Source organism: Mus caroli, chromosome 12, assembly GCF_900094665.2.
Source record: "Mus caroli chromosome 12, CAROLI_EIJ_v1.1, whole genome shotgun sequence".
NCBI classification, from domain to species: Eukaryota; Metazoa; Chordata; class Mammalia; order Rodentia; family Muridae; genus Mus; species Mus caroli.
The window spans coordinates 27,816,168-27,833,023 of NC_034581.1; the positions used below are offsets into that span (position 1 = coordinate 27,816,168).

A 16,856-nucleotide genomic window follows, 5' to 3' on the forward strand; every position below is an offset into this window, starting at 1 on the left:
AGATACATAGATACATAGGTACATAGGTACATAGGTACATAGGTACATAGATACATAGATACATAGGTACATAGGTACATAGATACATAGGTACATAGATACATAGGTACATAGATACATAGGTACATAGATACATAGATACATAAATACATAGGTACATAGATACATAGATATATAGAATGATTCTCCTCTACTGGTTTTGCCTCTCTGGAGAACATTGACTAACACTCTTGAAAAAGAGAAAAGTCTCAGAAGTGGTAACAGCCAAGAAGATCCCACAAAAATGTGACAAATGAATGTAATGTGGGATCCTGGGTTGAGACCCTGGGATAGAAAAAAGATGTTCAATAAAACTAGAAAGTTGGAAGAGAATATGAATTCTGGCTAATAATAATGTACCTTTATTACTTATTATCCAAAATAACTGACTCACTTAAGATGTTGTCACCAGGAAAGTTATATGGGAAGTCTCTGTTAAAAAAGTGTAATTTTTCCATAAGCCTGAATGATTTGAAATTAAAATTGTGTTAGTTAAATAAGTACAAAATAAACCTTTCCCAAGGAACTAAAGTCTTCGTTCAAACTTTGCAGGGTCTGACTAGGTTACAGCTACCGTGCACTCATGTTAGTTAGTCAATGTAACTTTACAGGTAGGTAACTATTACTCAGGTTATTCGGGTGTTTAGACCCCCTTTAACAGATCACTGATGCAAAGTTACAAGGAAAATGTATTTGATGTTTGTGACCCAAAGACTCTTCAGTGTGTACTTCTGAATTTTCTCCCTAGAGAATAACCACTGTTCTTTGGAACTGTGTCATTATGATCAAAGGAGTCTGAAGGTCACGGGCATTGGGGGGGCAGGTGAAATTCCAATGCTAGTGCTCATAAACAGGTTCCCTCGGTCCCAGGCCTGCTCATGCATGGACCTGACTTCTGCTGCTGCCTTTGACTGGAATAGCAGGCCCAAGGAGCTGCAAAGAGACCCTGTGGTGTCACAATGTCCAAAACACTTATTCATTTAGCCTAATGCAGAAAAAACCATGTGAGCCTTACTATAGGTGACTTACTATACTCTCCATGTTATGAATATACATTTGGATACCCAAAGCACAAGCCTATGCTAGTTACAGAATCATAAAGCCGGTTGCAGACCAGTTTGGGGGAAATTTGAGAAAGCTATCAGCTAAACCATGTAAAAATCTGAATTTCCATGAAAGACCCGCAGTGGTGAAGCTGCCTTTGTGCTATGTATAGAAACACATTTCTTCAAAAGAGTCGTAGGCACCTTCATACTTGGTGGCCAAGCTGGACTCACAATGAATGATCCCTTGGTTCCCCCCCCCCTCTCCCTCTCCTTTCCTTCCTCCTTTCTCGCCTCTCTCTCTAGTCCTCCTTCTCAATCTATCTTCTCCAAAGAGAAGGATGGTTAACTCTACCTGATAAAGGAAACCTTGTGCACAGCCTGGGAAAGTTGGAAGAAACTTGATAGGGAGCAAAATGCTGATGAAGAAATTCAGAAAAATCATTGGGTGATTTTGCTCACAGAACCAACTTGGTTCAATTCATTCCCCAACACAGGCTGATTATCTAATTCCCCAGAACATAATGGGTGGCGTGATTAGTGTGTGTGTTCAAATCACAAGTGTTAAATCAGACAAGACATAAATGAGACTGGCAGGCCTGTGATAAAATATGTTAATAAAATAATAATTGTATCTACAAAACACCCACCGTTGACTGAGAGCTGTTCTCTATTTATATAATTAGCTTTTAATACCGTTACAGCAAGTCTATAAGCTAGTGTGCTTTCTATGTGTAATAAAAGAACGTACTAGAGCCTAGAGAAGTTACATCTGCTGGGGACACCAACTGGTCTAGGTTGGATTCATGTCACAGGTAACCTTATTAAACTCAGAGAGTGCCTCTGTTTGGTTTTTTGTTTTGTTTTGTTTTCATGTATTTGTTTCTATGTTGAAGGCATTTTCTTCTAGCTATGTACAGCCTTCTCTCTAAAGTTGTCGAAGGTGTGCTGAAGACATGGATGAATCAGGGAAGAAGTAAAGTTTAAGATTATTACGATGGAAACAGGGGTTAAGCACAGTTTATTTTCATCTTCGAAATCTAAAAGTAGATTTTCAATTCATTCGTAAGAAAATAGGCTTGAAATCCAAGTTTGTCGACAGAGAAGGGTTTTCTCGAAATCCCCTGTGTCCTCAAGAACAATTTCTGGGAGCCGTGTGCTCTGGTGTTCTCCAGTTTTACCGCCAAAACGTGAGGGAAAACAAACTGGCTCTCTCCACAGAAAAAATAGTAAGCTTTCCAAAAGCATATACTTGCCTGGAACAAAGGATGTGATGGAGCTGCTTGAGGAAGACCTCACGTGCCCAATTTGCTGCAGTTTGATGACCCCCGAGTGTTGCCCTGCTCACACAACTTCAGCAAAAAAAATGCTTAGAAGGGCTCTTAGAGGGGAATGTACGAAATTCCCTGCGGAGACCATCTCCATTCAAGTGTCCTACCTGCCGTAAGGAAACCTCAGCTACTGGAGTCAATAGTCTGCAGGTCAATTACTCCCTAAAGGGTATCGTGGAGAAATACAACAAAATCAAGATTTCTCCCAAAATGCCCGTGTGCAAAGGACATTTGGGGCAGCCTCTCAACATTTTCTGTGTAACTGATATGCAGCTGATTTGTGGGATCTGTGCTCCTCGAGGCGAGCACACCAAGCATGTCTTCTCTTCTATTGAAGCTGCCTACGCTCGAGAAAGGAATGCCTTTGAGTCCCTCTTTCAGAGTTTTGAGACTTGGCGCCGGGGAGATGCTCTTTCCCGCTTGGATACTTTGGAAACAAACAAGAGGAAAGCCCTCCAGTTACTCACGAAGGATTCAGATAAAGTAAAGGAGTTTTTTGAGAAGTTACAGCACACCTTGGATCAAGAGAAGAATGAAATCCTGTCTGACTTTGAAGCTATGAAGCTTGCAGTTATGCAGACCTATGACCCGGAGATCAACAAAATCAACACTATTCTACAGGAGCAGCGGATGGCCTTCAACATTGCTGAGGCTTTCAAAGATGTCTCAGAACCTATTATATTTTTGCAACAGATGCAAGAGTTCAGGGAGAAAATCAAAGTAATCAAGGGAACTCCTTTACCACACTCTAATTTGCCCACAAGCCCCTTTAATGAAGAACTTTGATACCAGTCAGTGGGGAGACATTAAACTAGTTGATGTGGATAAACTGTCTTTGCCTCAAGACACAGGTGTGCTCACTAGCAAGATTCCCTGGTACCCCTATCTGCAGTAGTTCTACTGGGTCTCCTCATATTCTTTGGCCCCACTGTATTCCTGGAGTGGTCTCCACTTGTTGAATTGGCAACTTGCAAAGACTATCTTTCAAGCTTTAATTCTTACCTGACTAAATCAGCTGATTTTATAGAACAATCGGTTTTTTTGGTTTTTTTTTTTTTTTTTTAAACTGGGAACAGATGACAGATGGGTTTTTCATTTTTGATGAAAGAGTAAAAAAATGTTAGTTTGGTGGCACTGAACAAATGTGGCAGAATTTATATGCAAATACAAGCTATTATAAAGTCTTTCAATTACACAGTTCTGCTTCTTGATGGGATTGTTGGAGAACACAGGAATAATTCAGATATGATCAAGATTTCAGTCTGTTTCTTTTTAAAGTATTTCTTCAATGTCATTTGAAGTTCAGTAGTCCTAAACCTTCCCTTCCTTCTTAAAGACAGCTTTAAAATAAATATTGTTTCTCTAAAAAAAAAAAAGAACTATTTCTGGATGACTTGCTTGGGACTTTCATACAGGAGCCATCACCCAGGAAAGCTCCCTGTGGCAAGGCAGACAGAATTCGGTACATACGGTGGGATACACCCCTCATCTTCTCTCACTGCCAAAGTCCATGAGAGAAGGGGAAGAGTAGAGACGGTGATTAGAAAGCTCAGTATGAGGAGATTTTTTTACTCTGCTTCTATTGAAGACTTGAGAAGAACCTCCAGCGTGAACTGTTCAACTCCAACACGGAGGCAGCCATGCTGAAGTGACCTCTTTAGAAAGGAACACGTTGGGCAGGAGAAAGGGTGCTCTTAGGTCCCTAGGGGACTTCAGTCCCATGTGGTTCAGAGGGCCTGAGGAAGAGAGTAGAGTCTAGCTTGGGAGCCTGTCAAAAGCACTCATGTGCAAGGTGTCCTCCTGCCCCATTAACACCAGGTAATGTGTAAGGGTAGAAGGAAAAGACCGACCTAAGAAGACCAACCTGAGAGAGGAGAGCACTCCCTAGCTTAGCTGCAGACAGCAGTGTAGCACTAGGAATTGGCCTGATACTCTTGGCAGTTGCTAGTCCAGATGTGGCTCTTGGGGACATCCTGGTACTCACATGATGCACCCCCTACCCAAGTTCTTTAAGGCACAGTACAAGCTGGAGGAAAGGCACCAACAATATGACAAACCTGAGCATCTCCAAAGAGACAGAATATTATTACTAAAGAGGCAATTTAAAGTATCCGCTTGAATTTGATTATTTAATGAAACTAAAGTACATATAAAGTATCCTGTGAAAGTTGAGGAGAAAAACTTCACTCTCAATGGAAGTGTTCAGGCAGAGTCTGAGCACAATGGGGTTAAGTTGGTCTGACCCCCGACCCAGTGTTCTGTTTTACCATCGTTGGTGTGTGTGTGCATATACAATGTGTGAGAGTGCTGACACGCATGCAGAGGTCAAAGGACAACTTTCTTGAGTCGGTTCTCTCCTTCTCCATAGTGGATTGCAGAAAACTCAGGTCTCAGAGGTGCAGAGGGAACTCCTGGCTCTGATGACTAAGTTTTCAGTGTCAGTCTGTTGAGAATGCCTGGCACCGATTGGGCACAGATCTTAAATGGGTTCAATCACAGTGAAAGCTGGTGCTTCTACTCGATGTTTTGGGAGAAAGCCTCTCTTTGGATACTGTATATAACTGTGACCTAAAATTGCTGTCACCAGTTTACCCACTATGTCTTTTAAGCTGAATCAGCCATTCTCAAATTTCCTGTTGGAGGATAATTTTAATTTCTCCTGAAATTATTGGTGACTCCAAAGATCCTTCATTTCTCAGCCTCAGTGTTTCCTGTATCCTAAGTTAATAATGAGATCTTTTACATTGCTACTTTATCTGAAGTAAAAATAATAAAGCTCTTGTAGAGTCACATAAGCAACCTTATTTTAAATTTTAAAGACTAAATTTTAGAAAGTGATGAGATAGTGTTATTTTATATTTGTGTGAGACTCTTTAATGCCTGGCTTTAATGGAGGACAACTGGATTCTCATATCTGATACAGTCCATCTATTGTTACAATAGGCCATATACTCTTTGGAAAACTCCACTGTATGCCTAGAAACAAAATAGGAGTCTAGAGGACAAATGTTACATACTTAACTGGTCTCCTACTGCAGCTATAGCAAAGTTGCACAAATTCAGTGGCTTAAAACAATATACATTTATTATCTTACACTACTTGAGGTCAGAAGTCCAAAAGTGAGTTAAAATCAAGTCAGAAGGCATAGTCCCTTCTGGAGGATTGAGGACAAACTCCAACTCCTTGTTTCTTTCAGCTTCTGGAGGCTACCCACTTTGCTGGGCTCTGGCCCCTCCTCTATCTTCCAAGCCTGTGATATACCATCATGACTTCTTCCCTTACTCCACTGTCTGTCTTTTATAAGGACACTGTGGTTTTATGGGAACAGCTCACATAAGCCACTCTGCCCATCTCAACTTACTCACATTTGCAAAGTCCCTTTTGCTGCATAAAGGACATATTTACTAGTTCCAGGAAATAGGATATGGCTATCTTCTGGGGTCAATATTCAAATTACCATAGCGTTATCAGTACAGTGCCTGCCACACAATCATGGAGACTTGAGTTCAGATCTCTAATACTCATGTAAAAGCTAGGCATGGTGGCATACATTTATAAGCCCAGCTGGGGAACAGGAGTGAAGGTAGCAGGAGAATTATATATAGTCAGCCTCCAAGAGCTCATTGGCCCACCAGCCCAGCTGAAATGATGAGCTGAGAAAGAGATTCTGTCCCAAACAATAAGATGGAGAGTACTTGAGAAAGACAGTTGACATTGACCTTTGGCCTACACACACACACACACACACACACACACACACACACACACACACATCTGGGCTTCCAAGACTCAAAAGAACCTTCAGCACACCAGAGGTGCTAATTTCTGATCTACAGAGAACAAAAATAACATTGGCTTTAGTAAAATGGGTATTTCTTTCTTATTTACAACATAAATCATTCAAGACTGCCATGGAAGTTCTATAGAGTCAGAATACAGAGTGCCTTCTTCATGTTCTCCTTGGTCTTTAGGAGTCAGATGATTTTGTTTGTAAAGTTATCACCATCTGTGTGGCTCAAAGTTACTCATTATCATGTCACAGCTCTATCTATCTAAAAAAAAAAGGGGGGGGATGATAGGAGGAAGGCCCTTCTCCCTCTCTCTCTTTAGTGTGCTTTCTGGACATATGGTCATGCCTGACATCAAGGGGCCCTGGAAAAGTAATTTCTTTTACTAGTCAACCATGGTTCAAGCTAAGATTTCTTACTATAATGAATTATTAGTCCCCATCTCAGTGTTTATAAAGTAATTTGGAGCTGACAATTTAAACTTAAAGGTCAGGAGAGCCAAGACATTATCAAAGACCCGACTCCAAATCAGGTTCCCATGACCAAGCCTTTTCTGAAGCCTATCATCTTTGAACGTCTCAGTTGCCCGAGTTACTCTATGTGACTTGGAGTTTCAATCATTTGTAGCCAAAGTTATCTTCATTTTCTGCACTGTTTTCCCAGTCACAGAGAGGAAACATGGAATTTTGTAAGTTCACACACACTGCAGGACCAGCTAGGCACATGACTGGGACCACTCAGCACTCATGGGAAAAAAAATGGTCATTAATCTGATTCAGGCTCTCCAGTTGCTGAAAACTCAACCATGTTTCTTTCAGATACCTTGAGCATCATGGATTTGTGAGTCTAACTTCTTATTTGGACAGCCAGTAAGATGATAATAGACTGTTACCATGCTATAATTCAATATAAAGTCAATGATATTTTATTGGAATGATACAGAGTCTTCGTACCAGGTTCAGGGTGCTGGTCCCTTTATTACATGTTCTTAACTTGACAGTGCTTAGTTGTAAACCTATGACCTAAAATAGCTTCGCACAACCTCCGGACAGCTCATCAGAAGAGAAAAAGAGAAGCAAGCCAATTTTCAGTGCCCTATAGGACATGAGTTTTTAAATTAGAAATTACTACATATATTTATGATGGGCAGCCATGAGACCTAGTGTAGAAACGTGTAGGTCCGAAGAAAGCTTCTCTACTTCTGCTATATAGGTCCCAAGAGTCAAACCTAAACTTGGTGCAAGCACTCCTGAGCCCTCTCTCCAGGCATGGTTTTTGTTGAAGGAAATCATGTATTACTACTTTTTCTTTATAAAAATGAGAATGTAGATAAATATCATTTATCTAATATATTTGAATCTTAAAATGATATTTTCATCCTATAGCCATAAAATAAGTAAAGACAAAATAAAGAATTATAGGAATTTGGAAGTGTTGAGGTGAAGGAACATTTTAGAAAATTAATTCAGGTCAAAAAAGGGATGATGGTTGTTGCTCTTTAGTTGATTTGTTTTGTTTTATTTGGGTTTTTGTTTGTTTGTTTTGCTGGGCGATGGCTCAGTGGATAAGGCACGGGGTGACAAGCCACATAAAATCCCCATGCTCAAGAAATAAATACAGGATTTCCCTTCTAAGCTGAATAGCTAGATCTGCCAGAATTGACAAACTCCAGAGCTCTGGGAGTGATCCAAGAAGATACCTAAGATCAACTTCAGGCCTCCATATACACATGCGCACATGAGCCTGAGCACACACACGTACATGTGTGCTCACACAAGTTGAAACATGCATACCCAGATGCACGACACACACATGAAAACAAAAAACAAAAAAAAAAAAAAAAGGAAAGAGAACAGTCTAACTGCTGCTGACATCTGCATTGTGAGCCAGAATCTTGCAATGGGTATTCAGGGGACTCCTGACAGATATAAATAGGTTTTGTTTATCTCTGCTGTCAAAATTGTTCTCCTTAGAGATACAAAGAAAAAAATCTCTGTACTGACTGGTTTTGTGTGTCAACTTGACACAGGCTGGAGTTATCACCGAGAAAGGAACTTTAACTGGGGAAGTGCCTCCATGAGATCCAGCTGTGGGGCATTTTCTCAATTAGTGATCAAGGGGGAAAGACCCTTTGTAGGTGGTACCTTCTCTGGGCTGGTAGTCTTGGGTTCTATAAGAAAGCAAGCTGAGCAAGTCAGTGAAAGCAAGCCAGTAAAGAACATCCCTCCATGGCCTCTGCATCAGCTCCTGCTTTCTGACCTACTTGAGTTCCAGTCCTGACTTCCTTTGGTGATGAACAGCAGTATGGAAGTGTAAGCCGAATAAACCCTTTCCTCCCCAACTTGCTTTTTGGTCATGATGTTTGTGCAGGAATAGAAACCCTGACTAAGACAAATTGGTACCAGAAGTGGGGTATTCCTGTGACAGCCTGACCATGTTTTGGGGAGGACTGTGGAAGGACTTTGGAAATTTGGGCCAGAAGATCCATTCGGTGTTAAGAGCTCTTTGGGATGTTGTATAGGAGCTTGGAAGAAAATGTTGAGAACAGTGCAGAAGATGGAAGCCTGGCTTGTGAAATTTCAGAGGGAAGATTAAAGACTCTTATTAAGGCCATTGCTGTTTTGATTGTGAAGATTCTGTGGTTCTGGTTAGCTGGGGCTGAAGAATCAACTGTAATTAACAAGATACCAGAACTACTAAAGCAAAACCTTTACATTACTGGGAATATTGATGCTGGTTACCTGGAGTTAAGAAATTAGCAGTGATTAAGAAGAGACCAGCATCACTGAGGTGAAATCTTCTGGGAATTGTTTTCTGAGAGCACAGAGGCTGTGTTTCAGCGATAGCTAAGGTTGTACTCCTGCTGCAGCGGGACTTGGTAATGTGTAAGGGTCACCCAGGTGGTGCTGGTTTTGAAGGCATGAAGGGGTCACACAGAGCAGCTGAGGCTCAGCACTGTGAGAGGCCATGGAAGGCCATTGGTAAAGGTGCAGCCTCAGTTGCAATTGAAGGCCCAGGACTGAAGGGGTCATGCAAAGGAGTTGAGGCTTGGCACCATGAAGAGAGCCTATGAGAGGCTATTGTTGAAGCCAAGTTACATTGGAAGACAGCAGCATTTTGGAGATGCCAGTAACATGAGATGACCACCAAAAATAGCAGCAGCAGTGGAGTACAGGCAGCTGGAGCCTAGAAGACAAAGGGCATGGCTGGAGAAGTGACCCAAGCCCTTGGAGGAGCCCAGAAGATAGTGAGTGGGATCCCAGACATTGGATGGTTGGAGATTGATTTTTGCTTTTGATTGTGACTATGCCCTGATATTTTCCCTCTTGAAGGAAGAAACTATTTTAGTGGAGGCCACAGTTAAGAGACTTTTAGTTGTAAAAAGACTTTGGATTTTAAAAGAGATGGATATTTTAAAGGGATTGAACTTCTACATTTTAAAAGGATTGAACTTTTAATATGTAAAGACTGTGGAACTTTTAAAGTTATTTAGATCTTGGGGATGAATAAGAAACTAAGGGTTGAGGCTTAATAGTGATGTGTTTGTGTGTCAACTTGACACAGGCTGGAGTTATCACCAAGAAAGGAGCTTTAATTGGGAAAGTGCCTCCATGAGATCCAGCTGTGGGGCATTTTCTCAATTAGTGATCAATTGGGGAAGACCCCTTGTGGGTGATACCATTTCTGGGCTAGTAGTCTTGAGTTCTATAAGAAAGCAAGCTGAGCAAGCCAGTAAGTAACATCCCTCCATGGCCTCTGCATCAGCTCCTGCCTCCTGACCTGCTTGAGTTCCAGTCCTGACTTCCTTTGGTGATGAACAGCAGTATGGAAGTGTAAGCCGAATAAACCCTTTCCTCCCCAACTTGCTTCTTGGTCATGATGTTTGTGCAGGAATAGAAACCCTGACTAAGACAATCTCTAAGAACCAGAAGAAAAGGGGGTGATGGTGGAATGAATTCTTTCAAATTCACAACAAAGAAACAAATTACAGGAAAAAAGGAAACGTTAGCCACCAGAGGAAAATAACCATCCTCCATTCCTGGATCCACTTGGTGCTACACAGCATGTTCTTAAAAAAAAAAAAAAAAAAAGACCTACATAGTTGAACTTTTCTCTGTGACAATCTGTGACATTCAGATAGTGAAAGGACAAATTGACATGAATGAATTTGTTTGGAGGGGGGGCTTTTCGGGCTTCTTTAAATAGGCAAAGAGGTATTAAGATAAAATTTGGAGTTAGTCATGAATTTAGAAAATAAATTGCTAAGCCAATTGCTATTTGTGTGAAAGGAATATACAGTTCACAATAGTCTTTCTTCTAAATGTTGACTAGCTTCTATGCTGGATTAGATAGATTCTACAGTAAAATGCTTTAATATGAGAAAAGAGAAAGTCCAATGGGAATCTCATTTCCTATTTCTAAAAATAGAGCTCTCCAGTCCTGAACAAAGGCCACTTCCTGGCTGGCAGGTGTGGGTCAGTGGTGGAGTGCTCGCCCAGCAGAGAAGGGCTCAGCACTGGAAGAAAAATCAGGTTTTGATCAGTATTACGTTTTGTCAAGAAAGCTACCTTTTCTACAAAAGGGGTTTTATTTCCCTCCTGCTCATCACTTTCCCTTGTGTTTCTAAATGCTTAACTTCAGCATAAAGAGTGAATGCACTAAAGTTGAAAGGACTTGCTTATTTACTTACTTCATACTGGATTCAACACCACATCTAGCAATTAAAAATTGTAACCCCCTAATAAGCCATCCTGAACTTGCAATGAGTTGTATACACAGAGGGTATAATAAATCAGAAGAGTACAAATCAGATCTGAGCTTCTCATGGGACCCATGCTTCAACAGCGAGGTCATGCTCCTCACCAAATCTCACATTCCATACTTAAAAAAAAAAAAAAGCCACGTTCTCCCACTTAATCAATGGACACTGCGCATTAATCATATGATACATTTGCAAGGTGCACATAAGTCACAGGCCAGGTCCATCCGATAGTGAAGTATGAGCGCTGTACATTGGTAAGACAACCTACAGAGGACGGTTGGTAGATTAGTACTGAGGCTCTGGAGAGACATCGGCTACCCTGAGAGGCGGCTAGAAAAGGGCTTAGAGGTAGAGAGGCTCCTGGACAATGATCTATATATGGTCAGGTAGGAGAGACAAGCTAAGCCCCAGTTCAGCCTCGTACACAAGTTGAGAGCACAGGGGAGTGGTCTATTGGTAGTGATGGGAGAGCCCGAGGGCCTAACAGCCTGCCTCTCAGGGAACACCGCTTGTTCTAAACTTTGGTTCACTGAGAATCTCCTCTGGAAACTTGTCTGCTTTGCTTAGCTCCTCTCTGCTTCTAGCTCCTCTTTAGCAGTAGAAACAAAAGTGCCTATACAGTTTTTGAGTGTGTCCAGAGGTTGGAATTTATGCCTCTCATCCACCAAAACTATTTAAAAAGAAAAGATGGCTGCTTTTAAGATACACAAAAGTTGACTGCAGCTGTCCTCTTCTAAGTGTTTTGCTCCATCCAATCTTTATGTTGACAGACTTTTGATGAACTTTGCAGACAAGTAAAGCTGTCACGGTGAAAACTGGCTTTCCTTTTCACCCTCTGTGTATTTCCACCATGTTATCATTATAATGAGGAAATTAGACTTTTGTGTAAAAAAAAAAAAAAATCCACTTCATGAATGAGAAGGAAAAGGGCTGGAGACACATGATTGGCCCGGGTCCATAAATAAAAAGTAGAAAAGACGATGAAACTGACATGGGAGAGGTAGTGAGTGGGAGATCTTGAGTGCAGATGAGGAGTGCCATCCTGCTGCTCAGCCACGGGTTCTGCTCTTATGGGGGAAAACAGCCATCTCTAGAGCATCTCAAGGGCAGGATGAGTGGCTTTAACTAATTTGGCTCCTAACTATGCCGCTCCAGCTCTGGGGTGAGAGAGAGCAGCTGAAAGTCTTCCTTCTAGACTTACCCTGGAACCTGAGCAGTTGGCCAACTATCATGATGCTATTTGTCCAGTCTGTGATTCCAAAGTATGCTCATAAGACAAAGGGAGTTGACAAAAGGAGTGCATTTCTAGAAGATCACTTTGGTATCAGCATGCAGTATGGATTAGAGGATGAAGCCCATAGAGAAAGCAAATATATATATGCACATATATATTTGTGTTTATAAAGATTATAAAATTATATATTATATACATATATATAATTTATTGAACACATCTATGTGCTAGAAACCAAATTTTCCTATTTAATTTAATTTAATTTAATTTAACTTAATTTAAAAACCTGGTATGTTTGCTTATGTGTGAGAGAACATAGGAAAGTAAAGAGCTCTGCCATCTGTACCTGCAAGCACATGGCAATGGATCAAGACTAGAAAGCTGAGGTGAGGGGTTAAGTCAACAAACACTGAAGAAGAGGAACAGGGTTGACAGAAAGCCAGAAACAAAAAGGACTTAGAGCTAATGACAGCCCCATGAGCCATCAGGAGAGTGATGTGGGAGGAGTCAGGGGAACCAGAACATGAACTTATAGTTCTGTGGCATCATGTGGATGCACTTCATGTGTTTACCCAGTTCTATTCTGGTAACTATTCAAGATGATTCAGGCCAGGCTACTGTTTATCCACAATCAGTGTTCACAACTATGAAATACTGCTATTTATGAACACATATCACAATATGTTAATTTCTTATAAATATAATTGCCAAGTCAAATTCTGTTTTTCAATTTTTTAAATAAATGTTCAAAAAATATTGATAAATATTTCCAAACCCATAGTATTACTAAGAAGGGAATATTGCATGGTCATACATAAACCTTTGCTTCTTGCCAGATTGGCACAGGACTAATGTTCAGCTACTCTATTCACTTGCTTCAGGGTCACTTAGCAAGAGGCACATTCTTGTAAGAGGACAACATATAGCAATCATTTGAGTGTCTGGGAAAGACTATAATTTGGTTTTTAAAATCATGGTCACAGCTAATGAGATGGCTCAGCAGGTAAGAGCACTGACTGCTCTTCAGAAGGTCCTGGGTTCAAATCCCAACAACCACATGGTGGCTCACAACCATCTATAATGAGATCTGACACCCTCTTCTGGTGTGTCTGAAGACAGCTACAGTGTACTTATTTATAGTAATAAATAAATCTTTGGGCCTGAGTGAGCGGGGTCTACCAGAGCAAACAGGGTTGACCAGAGCGAGCAGAGGTCCTAAATTCAATTCCCAAAAACCAGATGAAGGCTCACAACTATCTGTACAGCTACAGTGTGTACTCACATACGTAAAATAAATAAATAAATCTTTTTAAAAAATTAAGATCACAAGATTGAAATTCTGTAAACGAACAAGTGTAGAATTAGAAGAGAGAAGATAAAAATGTAAAACATCTTAAGGGAGACTGATAGGAGACCGGAAAAACCAAAGAACATTTAAGACTAAGAAAAAAAGGAGGAATCAAGGAAATGTATCAAGATTTAGAAAAATAGCTACAGAGACTCACTGGGTTTGACAGAGAAATGAACAGAATTAATTCACCTTTGGAGGCTGGGACTCATATGGACAAACAGACAATGGGCAATGTTAGAAACGCTGGTCATTTGGTAGAAAATCCCACCACAGTGGACTGGTGTAAACCCCTGCCAGCTCTTTAGTTCTTTCCAAAGATGAAGCTGGACCACTTCCAAAATGTTAAATACTGTCTGCAATAAAGTGTACTGTAGTTTCCAAATGACAAATGCGGCCATCCCACACCCACTCTGCACGCCCATTCTTTTACAGGCTGCCTACCTTTAAAATGAAGTCTCTAGCAATGGGAGGGGAATCTGTTATGATGAGGGAAGAAAGTCATCATGTTGTATTGAAACTTATAAAATTTAATCCTTCATTCCAATATTGCTATAAGAAGTCCTGCACTCCTACACATAATAAAATGAATTGAAATCAGAAGCAATAAAGAAAATATGATATGCACGAAAGGAGAGTCATGAGTCCCGGGTGACTTGTCAGGCCTGTACAATGAGTACTTCCTGCAAAGTCTTCAGCATCTCACCAAGCCTCCTCCCTCAGCCACCCTCTCCCAACACAAATAGCCAAGGATGGCCCTGTTGCCCTAGTCCATACTCTTCCAACTGAAAGACATTAAAAGCATATTCTACAAGATTGAGTTTTGATTTCCAGAATCCTCAAGTCTTGATTTTGATCAAAATACAACACTAGAAAGTCTGTTTCTGGCTGGCTACTGCTTGACTCTTTTCCTTGACATTCTGGCTATGTGTTACCATCTCTTGTCTTCTAGACTTTTCTTAATACTAAAAGGGGTTAACAGACATTTATATTTAGCTGAGAAATTATTTTATTTGATGGCTTTGACCTCTTTAGAGGCTTCCTTCTTTAGAGGAAGACCATAAGAAGAACTGTCTAACCTCTAAGCGTTAATAAGAGAAATAAGAAAAGACAACTTGTGTGGGCAGAGAGAGAGGGGCAGCCAGTATGATCTGAAGTGTGATGGAATTGAATTCTTATTGTTAGTTTCTAAGATCAAGAGACTGGCTTCCCAGTTCAATTTCTGCCCATTTCACAATGATACCTAGAAATATCCCTGCATTAAGCCAGAAAATGTTTTGATCTATTCTCTAAACTATAGAAATGTAGTCAATCCAGGGAGGTGAGGGATCTATCAAGTCGGTTACTTTATCTGGCCTTACTATTTTTTTTTTAACAGAAATTCTCATAACTAGCCAATTGCATCACAGTACTAACCCTGCAAGCCCTGCTAACTTCTCACGTTTCTTTTACCTTTGAGAATCTGCTAGAAACTATGAAATGTTCCCTCTGAAACAGTCGCGCTTACCAATCACAAGCACTTTCTAAAACAACTTTTACATTGTTAGTCTCCTTTTTTTTTTATTCATGGGTGCTTCACCTTCACACATGTCCACACATGTACCACATCTGTTCATGTGCCTGTGGAAGCCAGAAAAGGGCATCAGATCCCCCAAAACTGGAATCACAGATGGTTGTGAGCTGCCAGGTGAGTGCCAGGAGTTGACAAATCCTCATCTCCTGAAAGAGCAGCCAGTGCTTTTAACTGCTGAGCCATCTTTCCAGGCCTTTACATGTATTTTTGTCAAAATGCAATAGGAACCCTGGATTCTGACTACCAATCCCTCAGGTACCCGGTTACATTTAAACTGAATTTAAATTCTGGACACCTTTTAATTGAAATAGACTTACATCATTTTCCTTCTTTCCTTTTTTTCCCTCCAGTCCTCACCAGGTGCCTTCTAATCCCTCTCATGTCCCACCCACAACCCCACGCTCAAGTTGGTAGCTGCTTCTTCTTTTATTGTTTTCTACATATATACATTTGTGCCGAAACATAAAAACAGTTTCTTGAGTTCATTTTTGCTGTTTGTGTGTATAGAGCTTCAAGGCTGGCCACTCTGAATTGGACAGCCAATGAAGGGGCTCATCCCTAGGAGAAACTGACTCTCCTTCTAACAGTCAGTAGTTACCAATGGTTCTTTGTGGAGACAGTAGGACCCCATGAAAAAATTTCTCCTTTGACATTAGCATGACCATTATTCCAGTCCTGCTTGTATAGCCATTTCTAGGAGAGGTAGCCTCCCAACAGACTTCCTGGTGTTCTGGTTCTCACAATCTTCCCATCCCCTCTTCGACAATGCTCTCTGAGCCATAGATGTAGGAGCTGTGGTGTAAGGTATCTATTAGGGTTGGGCTCACTGTGATCTGTTGATCTCTGCATTGTTTGCAGTTGCCATTTTCTGTGATAGTCTCCGTTTGCTGTAAAGAGAGGCTTTTTTTGATGAGTGGTAGCTACACTTATTCAGGGGATCATACACAAAGAAGGTTCTGGGCTGCGGAGCTGGGATTCAAGCTATGAAAATTGTACCCAGAAGTTCGAGGAGGGGTCAACGTAAGTGGGAAGCATGACTTTTAGGGTGAGACAATAGGATGATATCTTGTTACTGGATGTGAAAGCCTGCCTCTCAGTGGTGCTCTAAGCCCAGAATATAATTTCTGAATAGCCCTGTGGATAGAAAACTTGATGGCTTGTGAGAACACATCAATTATCTTGTTAAATTAAGCAAATCTTTCCCATCATTAGTAAAGAACAAAATAAAAAATTGATTTTATTTTGTAAATGGAATAGAATTGAGATTTTAGTAGAAGCTTGAAAGTGTGGTTTTTCTATTGAAAGCAAGATCAGTCTGGGCACTGGCTGTATGCTCAGCCCTGGGCTAGGCACTTGGGATAGATAGATAATAATATGGGCTAGGAAGATGACGTCGTGGACAAAGTGCTTATTCCACAAGTGTGAGGTCTTGAGGTTGGCCAGCTCTTACATAAGAGCCAGCCATGGAGGCACATGTCTGTAGGCCCAGATGGAAGATAGACTAAGACAGACAGACAGACCCCAGAGGCTTCACCGGCCAGTTCACAATGCTGAGCTCTGGATTCATTGAGAAACCTATCTAAAAAATAAGGTGAAGGAATGACTGAGGACGATGTCTTGATGTCAAGTTCTCTCTTTGACATGAGCAAGCACCACACACACACATACACACGCACATACACACACACACACACACACACACACATACACACACACACACACACACACACACACACA

General features: G+C 40.9%; 1 pseudogene; it reads left to right on the forward strand.

Annotated features, from left to right (window-relative positions):
* The first annotated feature begins 2,355 nt into the window (after positions 1-2,355).
* On the forward strand, positions 2,356-3,593 carry LOC110307481 (annotated as a pseudogene).
* Positions 3,594-16,856: the final 13,263 nt, after the last annotated feature.